This window comes from Xenopus laevis, chromosome 7S (assembly GCF_017654675.1).
Source record: "Xenopus laevis strain J_2021 chromosome 7S, Xenopus_laevis_v10.1, whole genome shotgun sequence".
In the NCBI taxonomy this organism is placed as follows: domain Eukaryota; kingdom Metazoa; phylum Chordata; class Amphibia; order Anura; family Pipidae; genus Xenopus; species Xenopus laevis.
Window position 1 is genome coordinate 50,761,247 of NC_054384.1, and position 12,649 is coordinate 50,773,895.

At 39.0% G+C, this 12,649-nt stretch overlaps 1 pseudogene; it reads right to left on the reverse strand.

Moving 5' to 3' along the window:
• Positions 1-11,289: 11,289 nt before the first annotated feature.
• LOC108697948 lies at positions 11,290-12,244 on the reverse strand (annotated as a pseudogene).
• Between the last annotated feature and the right edge of the window lie 405 nt (positions 12,245-12,649).

Here is a 12,649-nt window from a genome sequence, read left to right on the forward strand (position 1 = left end):
TTTATAGTAGAATGGCACAGGAATAATTCCATGTATAAATTCCTCCAGAATTGATAGCAGTATAGCACAGTGCAATTCCATGTATAAATACCCCCAGAATTTATAGTAGGATGGCACAGGCATAATTCCATGTATAAATGCCCCCAGAATTTATAGTAATATGGCACAGGCGCAATTCCATGTATAAATGCCCCCAGAATTTATAGTAGGATGGCACAGGCGTAATTCTATGTATAAATGTCCCCAGAATTTATAGTAGGATAGCACAGGTGTAATTCCATGTATAAATGCCCCCAGAATTTATAGCAGGTTGGCACAGGTTCAATTCCATGTACAAATTCCTCCAGAATTTATAGTAGGATGGCACAGGCGTAATTCATGGGATGCGCTATAATCAAACAATTTAATAGTTCCCCTTTTCTCTACTCAATTGCAAGTCCTCATGAAGACTGAATAGCCTATAGAATGCACTCATCCAACGGTGATGGCCCTAACTCAAAAGAGACAAGGGATCCAGAATTCTGCCCCTGTAGCCAATGCTCCTCCAGCAGCACCTGGGAGCACTGGTAACACGCAGCCCACGCCTGCTCCTCATTGATCAGCTGTTATCCTCTTCCACTTCCTTGAAGACAGCTCTCCATGTGAAGCCCCACTCCTACTACCCCATGGGTACTGGGCCGATTGTACACATCGCGCCACAAGCGACGTCACACAGCACGCCATCAGCACCATCACTCAATGCGCTACCAGCGATGTCCCGCAGCGCGCTAACAGCGACGTCACGCAGCATGTCAACATTGACGACACGCAGTGCGCCGATGTATTACTAGTATTTCCTTAATGTATTTCCTCTGCTACACAGTGGGCCCCATAAAGGGGGTGTAGAAGGCGCAGCTGCACTAGGGACTGTGCCCCTGCACCCCTGGTAGTTCAGCACATGTGTATAAACCCCAGTGTTTTTCAACACTAACTGCAGAAAAAGATAGCTTAAAAGCATCTTTATCCCACAGTGTGCTATTATTGTACCATTTTTCTGCAACCAGCATATTGGGCACAGTACAAGTAAAAATTAACTTGATAATTTCAATCCATGTGATGATTAGATGTTGTGAAATTTAAGACCGCAATTATCCCCTTTTAAAATAGAAGAAGGCTAATTGGAGTTTGCTTAAATACTTTTCTGAAGCCCTTTTTGTAACATGACATTAAAGGGGTGGTTCACTTTTAAGTAAACTTTTAGAATGTAATAGAATGGCCAATTCTAAGCAACCTTTCAATTGGTTTTATATTTATTTTTTATATTTTTATAATTATTTGCCTTTTTCTTCGGACTCTTTCCAGCTTTCAAATGGGCGTCGCTGACCCCATCTAAAAAACAAATGCTCTGTAAGGCTATAAATGTATTGTTATTGCCAATTTTTAGTGCTTAGCTTTCTAGTAAGGTCCTCTCCTATTCATATTCCAGTCTCTTATTTAAATCAGTGCATGGTTGCTAGGGTAATTTGGACCGTAGCAACCAGATGGCTGAAATAGCAAAATGGAGAGCTGCTGAATAAAGAGCTAAATACTGTAACTCAAAAACCTAAAATAGCAAAAAACAATTGCAAATTGTCTCAGAATATCACGCTCTACATTATACCAACAGTTAACTCAAAGGTGAACAACCCCTTTAACACACATTTTATATAGTACATCAGATCTTCATCACACATATTACGGTCTGTGAGATAAAATCTGCCCAGTTCTAGAAGTTGTGGATAAACATCACTAGATACAAACCATAGTGTAACTTTACTGCAATTTGTAAGTTGTACTGTTTATTTGGGCAAGTGAACCTATTCGGATGGAACTTTGTTCATAGTTACATAGTTTAATTGGGTTGAAAAAAGACCAAAGTCCATCAAATTCAACGCCTCCAAATGAAACCCAGCATCCATCCATACACACACACTTCATACACTCACATAAACTATATATACCACTATCTATATTAATTGTAGAATTTGAATCACTATAGTAGCAGACATCAATACTTTTTTGGGACTGCTCAATCCCCTGAAATTAAAAGAGAATTTACTTTTATAGTTTCTATAATTCCTTATGCTGCAACATTAAAAAGATCTAGATACACAGAAATGTGCTGAGCTATTTTGAAGCAATTTCTGGTCCTTAAAACATTGCAGGAGAACCCTAATCATTAAGCATAATATGGCATACAGACCCAGAGGTTGGTGGAGGATGTGGAAATGCAGTTGGCCCTAACTGATATTCACTTTCAGTATATGCCAATGAAAATACAGTATATTTGCCACGGTTTAAGAGATAACGGATCCCTAAAAGGATTTTGATGTTGGCCTGGGAATTTTTTAGTTTCCCCACTGAAACCCCATGATAAATCCCATTGTATAAGACTGTCACTATGAAAGTTGCCAAAGTGTAAAGCATTCAATGATTTTCATAAGTAAAGCGTTATCCTGCTGAGAATGGGGTCATGTACATGCAGGAACAAGCTTCTCTTACAGTTCCTGTTGTTGTTATACGTCAGCCTGAGGCAGGATTGCATGTGCTAGTCATTCACAGCAGCAAATGATGCGAGTGCAGGTAGCCTATTATACACAGCAGGCCTTGTGTTAATGTTCTCCATGTGATACAGGCTGTTCAACATAATGGCTGTGTATGTCTAATACTGATTGGTTTTGCACACTTTTGTTATTTTCCTAGACACTAACTACAATTTTATTTTTTAATTTTTATTTATGTGTGCATATTTTTGCTAAAATAAACTGCAAGTAAATGCCCATCATTTAGGTTAGTGATATCTCTAGAAGTTGAATACATGTGGGGCCTTGTTTATAAACGTGTGCAAAATTTGTGCAATTGGCTGCTCTTTTCCCCTATAACGGCAATTATTTTCTGAAAATGTTGTGTATTACTTTTTAAGTGCAAAATTTGCATTGGTTAGCATAGTCATAGTCTTCCAACTGGATCCACTACTATCACTGATCAGTGTATGGTAACTTTCTTAACTCTGCTGCTGGAATAAGCAACAAGTGTATGGTGGTGGGGAGGAAATCAATAAAAATATCTATTATTTTTGTTTTTGCCAGTTTTAATTTCAGATGTCTTTCTTTCCAATTCCTTTGCTTTGCTTCGGTCTTCAAAGCTTTTAATTACTAGTACTTTCTTTTTTGATGATCTACACATGAGAATGCATTGCTATAGTGCAAATATATATATGTTATTTACAATGACTTTGCACTTGCATACATTATACTTCATTGAAACTGTGTATTTTTCTTTCTGCTGATATTTTTTAAGATGTCTATGGTTTTAGTAGAGGCACATGTGATCATGGAAGGGGTCTCCAACTCGGGTGATGTTTTTTGCAACATACAAGTCAAGGTATATATAAAACCCTGGACTTTTTCTGTAGTTTGCTGATAGACCCATGGTTTTCTTATAATACACTAAAAACAACTTTATACAGGCATTTATATATACGCATTCTTTGCATGCCCATGAGAATCTTCATAAATAATAAAACAAGCAAAGTGGTCAGTGTCCAAGGAACATTTCCTGCTCTTATCTTAAAGATTAATAATAACACCTAGGGTGTTGAGATGTATTTATACCACAAGCCCACAACACTGGGAATGCATTTTATTCATATTAAAATATTGAGTATTGTCAAGCTTTGATCCAAAACAGCAAATTGCTTTATTTTAGTCATCCACCAGGGACCTTCTTTGTTATTGTAGCAAAATACAGGTTGAAACATACAATGAACCCCCCACATAAATCTGAAAACCAAAATCCATGAAAGAGAAGTACAAAATAAGATTCTGATCAGCATACAGTATTTCATGTAACACCTTTTTGAACAAAAGATGCTCACACTTTATATTACCTTCAGATGTAGACCCTCATACTTGGCCAGGCAACTCCTGGAGTTCTGGTGTGTTACGTTCAACTCTTTTAGTTGGGTGGATCCTTGCTGTACTGGTGGAGGAAGAATTAATCACACTGTATCACACACAAAGCTAACCTTTCAAATAAACTTGGGTGCCAGTGGTTCATAAAACAAAATTATAGTAATTTGTTGAATGGATATTACACAGTCTCATTGGAGGTGCTAGTAGATGGTACATAAATCATATCATAAATGCTTCAGACACATTCATTCCTCAGATGGTACTTTTACAATCACAGCTGTATTGTTCACAAAACCTCAGAGGTAGTACTCACAGGTTGTTGAACTAGCATTGCTAGCAGATGCTCGCAATAGTATATTTCTCCATGTCTTATTCCTGAGCTTGACCGAGTGAGTCCCTTTACTGGTAGGTGAGGGCATTATCACTTCCTGGCCTCCTCGTTGGAGCCTCTGTCTGCTCTTCTGACAAACCCTGCTTCGCACTCTTAGAGTGAGCTATTACAAATCATTACTAGCACTTACTTTACTCTCTGAGGCCTGCTTCTGCTTCAGGCCCTTCAGCCCTCCACTTCCTCCACCAAGAAGAGAAGAAAAGAGAGAATACATGTGGTGGCTTCCCCTTTAGAAAAATCCTGACACCCCATGCAAGTTACTGAACTGCCAGGGAAATACTTTAACCGGAAATGGAAGACACTCCACTCGAGTCTAACATTAGCTGGTCAAATCCCTCCTGGAGACTGCATGAAGTAAAGGTTGTCAACCTTAAAATTCATTGCACGTGCTTCGACACAAGGAAATTTCATACAGCTAGATCTGGTGGAAAGCCTACACATATATTAGACCAATAATTGTATATGCCTATTAGGACATGTTGCTCCTAAGGTGTGTCTGAGAAATCTTCATTCAGGCCCGGACTGATAATCTGCCCGTTCGGGCATTTGCCCGAGGGGCCGATCTCCCTTGTTTCAGTGGGCCGCACGCTGTCTGAATAGATGCGGGCTGCGGCACTTCACTGCTTTGCTTTTAATTTACGGCGCTAGTAATTACTGTCAGCCAGCAGACAGCGTCGCGTATACTTGTACTGAGCAGGAACGCAGGAACGGCGCGGCCACTTAATTAGTTTACCTTTAAACTAATCTGTGACCCGCCGTCTGCTTTCAATCAGTCCTCCCTTGTGCTCTGTGTCTCTGCTCCGGTTCCTCCCCCCCTCTCCTGCATGACACGCTCACGTCTGCAGCCCCTCCCACCTCCATAGAGCACTGTAATATAGCAGAGCAGAGGTGGGGGCAGGACTGCAGAAATTTTGAATTAGTGGGCAAGGATACCCATCTGACGTCATCACACGCTGGACTATTTACAAACAGTGGACTGGGAAGCTGGAGAGAAGTATTTTTTTCAGGGCAAAGCTGGTGCTGAAAGTGGACTGGACTGGAGTGTGGGTCAGCAGTGTCTCATCAGTCTGAAGAAGAAGAAACAGCAGCAAAGGCTCTGAGGTGACCAGCATTTCAAATTCTGTGGTGGGCAGTGGTGTGGGGGGGGGAGTGCATCTGTACTGTACATTGTGAGCTGTGTGGCACTGAATGTTTTTTAGCCTGCTTCAAACACAGCTGTTCCCATATGTAACATTATGGTTTTACTGTTTAATTTAAAAGGGGAGGTAGGGAACAGTGTTTTTTTTCATCAGGAAGGCAGAAGCTGTGACAAACATGATATTAGCCTTATGTTGTAGTTATAAGTGTGACATGGAGGCTGCACAGTTTTAGTGGAGTGTGTTATAAAATGTCCTATTTATAGCAACTTTGCAATTGGTCTACATATTTTAACTTTTTTTAAATTAATGCTAACTATTTCTGCTTTCAAATGGGGGTCACTTACTATTGCTCTGAAAGGCTACAAATGTATTGTTATTAAGTAACTCATGTATTGCTATTCATAGGGGTATATTTATCAAAGAGTGAAGTTAGAGATCGCCACAGTCCACTAATGTAAAATTCCGCCACTCTCCATTCATTTCTATGGGATTTTGAAAAACGTATTTATCAAAGGATGAACTTTCACCCATTGACAAATACTCATAGAAAATCATAAAAAATCCCATAGAAATGAATGGAGAGTGGCGGAATTTCACATTAGTGGACTGTGGCGATCTCTAACTTCACTCTTTGATAAATATGCCCCAAGTCCCTCATTCAAGCCACTGCCTAGTTTCTAGGAAAAACAAGACCCTAGCAACCACATAGCTGCTGAACAAAAAATATATAACTGGAAAACCATGAATAATTATAAGTTGATTTTTTTAATGAATTATTCTGTATGATCTATGGAATTATGGAGATACTGTACTTTATTATTGGAATTGCATTTGCCACCTTGCCTTTAATAAATAAACTGTGGCTGATTTACTAACTAATGTTAAATTGCTCCAGAGCAGTTCCCTATAACAGCCACTTAGACCTTCACTTTAAATTGATACTGACACTAAAAAATTAATTTTAGCATATGAATGTACATTAAATGTTACCTATAGGTCATGTTGATAATTTTTTGCTGAGGTTTGTTTTTGTATATAATTGTTAGTTGAAGTTCCTAAGTCTGACACTCTGACACTCTGACTTTGCCAACCTGACTGTCCCATCTCAGCCTGTTAGTTACAGTTTCTAATGCTAATGGACTCCTGCTGCACAAATATGGCAGCCCCCTCATACAGGAACATGGGGGATCAGACAGGTAATGTAAAAGCATCATGCAAATACTTTATGGCAAAGTTAGAAGTAGCTTGCAAAGCCAATATTATAATAGATGTAAAAAAAAGTTAAATTTCAGGTGTCAGTAACTCTTTAATTTCAAACTGTTTATTGATTTCTATAAGCAACTGCACTGATACATTTTAGAACATACATTAGTATGTAAGTTCTGCTGGTTTTATTAGTTTGAGTGCCCTTTTGAAGGCTTAGAATTTGTACTTAACTACATTAAAAAAGACACTACAGTGTACTATATAAAGGCACACGTCTGCAGGCAAGAGTTATACAGGGAACTCTGAGTATCACTCATGTATTATAAGGGATAATGTACCCCCTACTGTAAATGATAAGGATATTAGAAGTCACTGAGGGGTTGTTCTGTGACCATATAAAGGCACAAGGCTGCAGGCTGAGTTATACAGGGAACTCTGAGTATCACTCATGTATTATAAGGGATAATGTACCCCCTACTGTAAATGATAAGGATATTAGAAGTCACTGAGGGGTTGTTCTGTGACCATATAAAGGCACAAGGCTGCAGGCTGAGTTATACAGGGAACTCTGAGTATCACTCATGTATTATAAGGGATAATGTACCCCCTACTGTAAATTATAAGGATATTAGAAGTCACTGAGGGGTTCTGTGACCATATAAAGGCACAAGGCTGTAGGCTGAGTTATACAGGGAACTCTTGGGTATCACTCGTGTATTATAAGGGATAATGTACCCCATACTGTAAATGATAAGCAAACATAAATTTAAATACCTATTGGTATGTATATTTCTGTGTGGGCTGCTTTGATTTTTTTGCCAGGGCTGCTTTTTACTCCCAGTCCGGCCCTGTCTTCATTTATTTGGAATTTCGTGATTGTGATGTGACATTTGATGCATGACTGCAGTTCATTTTCATTCAGCATTTACATGGCACTTCTACAATGAATTTAAATAATAGAGAAAGCAAAACAGTCTCCTATTTATTTGTTTCCAAACTGTTTTTGCAAAATGTAATTCTAAACAAATGTCCAATATATAAATTTACAGTGGTTATAATATTTTAAATGTGATTGCTATTTAATCACTATTTGTTTGCTGTTTATATTCTCTGCACTTACAGATAGAATAAATTAAAAGTTAGCTGATCAGAAAATCAGAAAATAGAAAGGGATAAGCAAATGCTGCTTTCCGCTACATTTGGATTTGTCCAAATAACCTTAAAGCCATTGAAAATCTTCAATCCAATCTTTCTTCTAGTGCACTACAGATGCCCTCTAGGAAAAATGCATTGGGGGCATTTTCAAACAGTTATGCATTTTTACTGAATTGTGCCAATTTTCCTAAGCTTTTGTTAAGGAGGTCATTTTGAGCAATTTAATACAGGCAACAAACTACCCTGTGCGTCATTGTCATAATATAGGCATGCTGTACTCATAAATGTTTCTATGTGACATACATATTTTTCAGTATGTTTCATTTCCTTATTTTTAAAAAATAGATATAAAATATTTATAAAATATATACATTTAATGGTGTAGTTCATAATAAAATGACATTACACTGCACAATTTAGACAGCCTTATTCACTCAGTGTGAAGTAGGTGAGCAGTGGGGCTGTGGGAAGGAGGTTGCGATCGGTTTGCTAGGGGTATGGGCAGGGATGTGTTTGAACGGGTCAGGAACGGGGGTCGCTATCAGGTCAGGAACATGCAGGTTGGGGGCAGGGAGTTGTGTGAACGGGTAAGGGACACGGGTGTGTGTGAGCGGATGGGGAACAGGTGGGGGGCGAGCAGGTTGGGAACATGAAGGTCGGTGTACAATTGGTTAGGAAGGGGATGGCAGTGTACGCGAGTGGATCAGCAGGAACTAAAAAATCAAGTGATATCCATTACTATCCATTACATGATCTGTTAGATTTGCAGCACGTGTGTTTTCTCATGCAGGTACAGCATACCCCATGTGTAAGGATACTCTCCTACATGTAAATATTTTCTATTTCTCTTTTATTCTTTTCTTTATTCTTTGTTGACATAGTTTTTTGTTTTTTTATAGGAAATAGCTCTGGAAATCAGGGCCGGGCCAAGGTATTTTGGCACCCTAGGCAACGGCTTCAAACAGTGCCCCCCATCTGGTCCTGCATTACCATTTCCAACCATACCATTCATATTGCCCCCTGTACCTGTGCCAGCAGCCATTGTGTTGCCTCATGTACCTGTGCCAACACCTATCATATTGCTCCCATTTGTACCTGTGCCAACGGCAGTCAATCCCTCAGATTGCTCCCAAACTCCCAATCTATACCTGTGCCAGCAGAAACCAAAACATCCATCATACTGTAACCCCCAATCCGCAGCCAAAAAAATCCATCATATTGCCCATAATTTGTACCTGTGCCAGCAGGAGCCAAAAATCCACCATATTGCCCCAAACATCTGTGTCCCTGTGCCAGCATCCACCATATTGTCCCATAGACCTGAGCCATTAGCAGCCAATCCCTCATATTGCCCCCAATCTATACCAGCAGTAGACAAAATATACACAAATTTGCCCCCAAATATGTACCTGTGCCAGCAGGAGCCAAAAATCCACCATATTGCCCCAAACATCTGTGTCCCTGTGCCAGCATCCACCATATTGTCCCATAGACCTGAGCCATTAGCAGCCAATCCCTCATATTGCCCCCAATCTATACCAGCAGTAGACAAAATATACACAAATTTGCCCCCAAATATGTACCTGTGCCAGCAGGAGCCAAAAATCCATCATATTGTCCCAAAATATGCACCTGTGCCAGCAGCAACCAAAAATCAATCATATTGCCCTCAAATATGTGTTTATGCCAGCAGCAGCCACAAATCCATCATATTGCCCCTAAATATGTATCTGTGCCAGCAGCAGCCAAAAATCCTTCATATTGCCCCTAAATATGTATATGTGCCAGCACCAGCCAAAAATCCATCATATTGCCCCTAAATATGTATCTGTGCCAGCAGCAGCCAAAAATCTATCATATTGCCACTAAATATTTATCTGTGCCAGCAGCATCCAAAAATCCATCATATTGCCCCATATCATCTGTTTACCTGTGCAATTAGCAGCCAAGATATTGCCCACAAATATGTACCTGTGCCAGCAGCTGCCAAGAGTGAGGTGGGAAGTGCTTCTACCCACAGTACAACTCACGGGAAAGAACAGGCAGTTTATATAATTAAAAAATGATTAAATTATTACAATTAAGTTACTATTAAAAGAGCGCCCCCCAACCCATGATGGCACCCTAGGTGGGCGTCTACTCTGCCTACCCCTAGTTCCGGCCTTGCTGGAAATATATTTGAGGAACAGAACTTCCAGATTCCTAGTTTTCCCAATAATGACGTAAGCACAGCAATAAAAGGGTAAAGGTGGATTTTACAATGAGCATTACTGCACTATTCTATAGCTTTATGTCTGTGTGAAATTATATGTCTATTTTCTTTGCATTTCCACATATTTGTTCTAATTGACTAGAATAAATTACATTATGGCAGTTTACATCTCATTAATGTTACTGTTGCAAACATTGTGCATAACCTATTTGCACATTCCTATACTATTTCCCATGTTTATTACCATCCTGGTACTGTCTGATTTTTCCGGGTTACGATCTTCAATGTCAAATTCAAAAGTGAAAGTAGCTGATGAAGACTGTCAGCATATAAGATATGTTCCCAATAGCCCTACATTCTATTTTTCTTCTCCTTTGTTTTTTGTTAACCTCTCCATAACCTACCACTAACAATTATGTAAATTAAAATGGTAATATTTGTCCATCACTGGTGCATATCACTGATTTCCATCACTATAAGGACTATACTAACTATTTATTTTATTTATTACCAGAGGGAAAATGCATAAATTTACATTTTCACCTTTGATATCTGCTCTGTGTACCTGCACACATGCCACTTCTGGGCCTGTCATTGGAGCCGCATTCCTCTATTAAGAGAAAAAAAAAAACCTCCTGCAGAGGAAAGAGGACAATCCACTGTGTGTAACCTTGCCTTTAGGAACCAGGAGAGGTGGACCCCTACATGTAAAAGAGATCAAGATAGATACTAAATGAAGCTTTGATTTCACAAACCAAGGTTTGTGAAAATAACACCGTTTCCTGCAATGTGTAGTTTATGTATAGTTTATTCTGAGTGCTACAGGCCTCCAGTTCTGATTGATTGACAGGTTGTTCAAGCAACCATACATACTTCACACAAAGAATATGCTAATTTAGCACTGGACAAAAGAAAAGTGAGTAACCTCCTGAAGAATCTGATTTTCCTAATCTAAAGCATTATGGTCACAGTTGTTGAAAAACTATGCATACTATGAATGACTTTTCATGTGCCTATATTTTTTTGTTACATGAATTATTAGTTTGTTGGATATTGGTCTATTTGACCATCATTATAAATGTCCAAATAGCAATAATTAATTTTTTACAGGTGGTTGCTTAAGTCAGGGGAAGGTCAGGGGAAGCTGTAGCATGTATGGTTACCCTTATGGTTACCTAATATTGGATCTAGTTCTTTCATCTTTCTCCTCTACATATTTTGCACACACAGGAACAAAGCAGGTATGCAACAATGTAATCTTTATGCCATTGCATTACTGATTTATTATCAGTAGGGTGCTACTTTACCAGTTTTTTTTACTTAATCTTATCTGAGATCTCTTGCAGTAAGAAAGGGTTAATGTTCCTCCCCCCTTAAGTCACTAGCTAAATAGGTATACACTCATCTGTCTTATTTTACTTTGAATCCTTCATCCATTATCCCACCTATTTCTATGTGAGGTTTAGTTTCAGTCTGATTTTCACCTCCACTCAGCCTGGGTTTCTTTGGCCCTAGTTTGCCAAGTTGGTAAAGATTAGCTTCTTCAGTGTTGATGGCCCAATGTTGTTCATTTTTTTAATCTTGTTTCTTCCTCCTGGCACTTACTCAGGCACAGATCTTTTTGATCTACCAGACAAAGAGCTTCCACTATTTGGATTGTATCCTTCTTGTCTTTATCTAGCTCCTCTGCTGTTAGTGAAATAGGATTTCTTCTTGTATTCAACTTCTTGAGTTTAGGCAATTTCATGATGCTGGTTGGGAAACTTGTCAGTTTGTTATCAAAAAGTCCTACCTCCTTCAGTTCTTTTAGGGCCCCCAGAGAGCTTGGAAGAATGTCAATAGTGTTTAATCCAAGGTTGAGAAGGCAGAGATTTTTGAGCTGATTAAGCTCCAGTGGTATTCCTTTTGCAGTAAGCTTGTTATTAGAGACATTGAGGTGCAGTAGTGCCTGAATTTGACCAATAGATTCTGGAAGTTTCTCAATCTGTTTGATTTGTAGATCAAGCCAGTGTAGGTTCTGGAAGCGCTGTATCCAGTCAGGCACCTTTCGAATTAGATTTCTGCCAGCTCTTCCACATCACACAGCTTAAGTAGACATTTGGGCAGGGCTGCTATGCCCATCTTTGAAAGATCTAACCTGCGTTTGCCATCATATGTGATGTTTTAAGGTGATTTTCTTATCTTTTGGCCCATTTTTCTTCTTTGGCATTTCCCTGTAGAAGGAAGGAAAAAACAGCAACTGATCAAAATATTAGACCAAAGACACATGAAATAAAAATTTGCTGACTGTCCTCAAAATAGAAATATTGGAATGTATTTATAGCCTGCTACATAGTCTCCTTTTAAGGCATGGGCCTCATTTTGCACAGTTGTCTTTAAATCATAATACCTAATGATAATTTGTCTCATAATATTCCTGTAGATGATCCAATTGATCAGATCTCCTATGGTTGAATGCAACAGATAAATCAGGGTCTTAAGATGTACATTTAATGATATGGCCAAAAAGTTTAGATGATTAATTTAGCTGGGCATTGGCACACTACAATTTGACAGGTTATGTACCTCTCACTTGCATTCAGGCTTACTTGTTTAGGCTGAAGAAATTAAATCA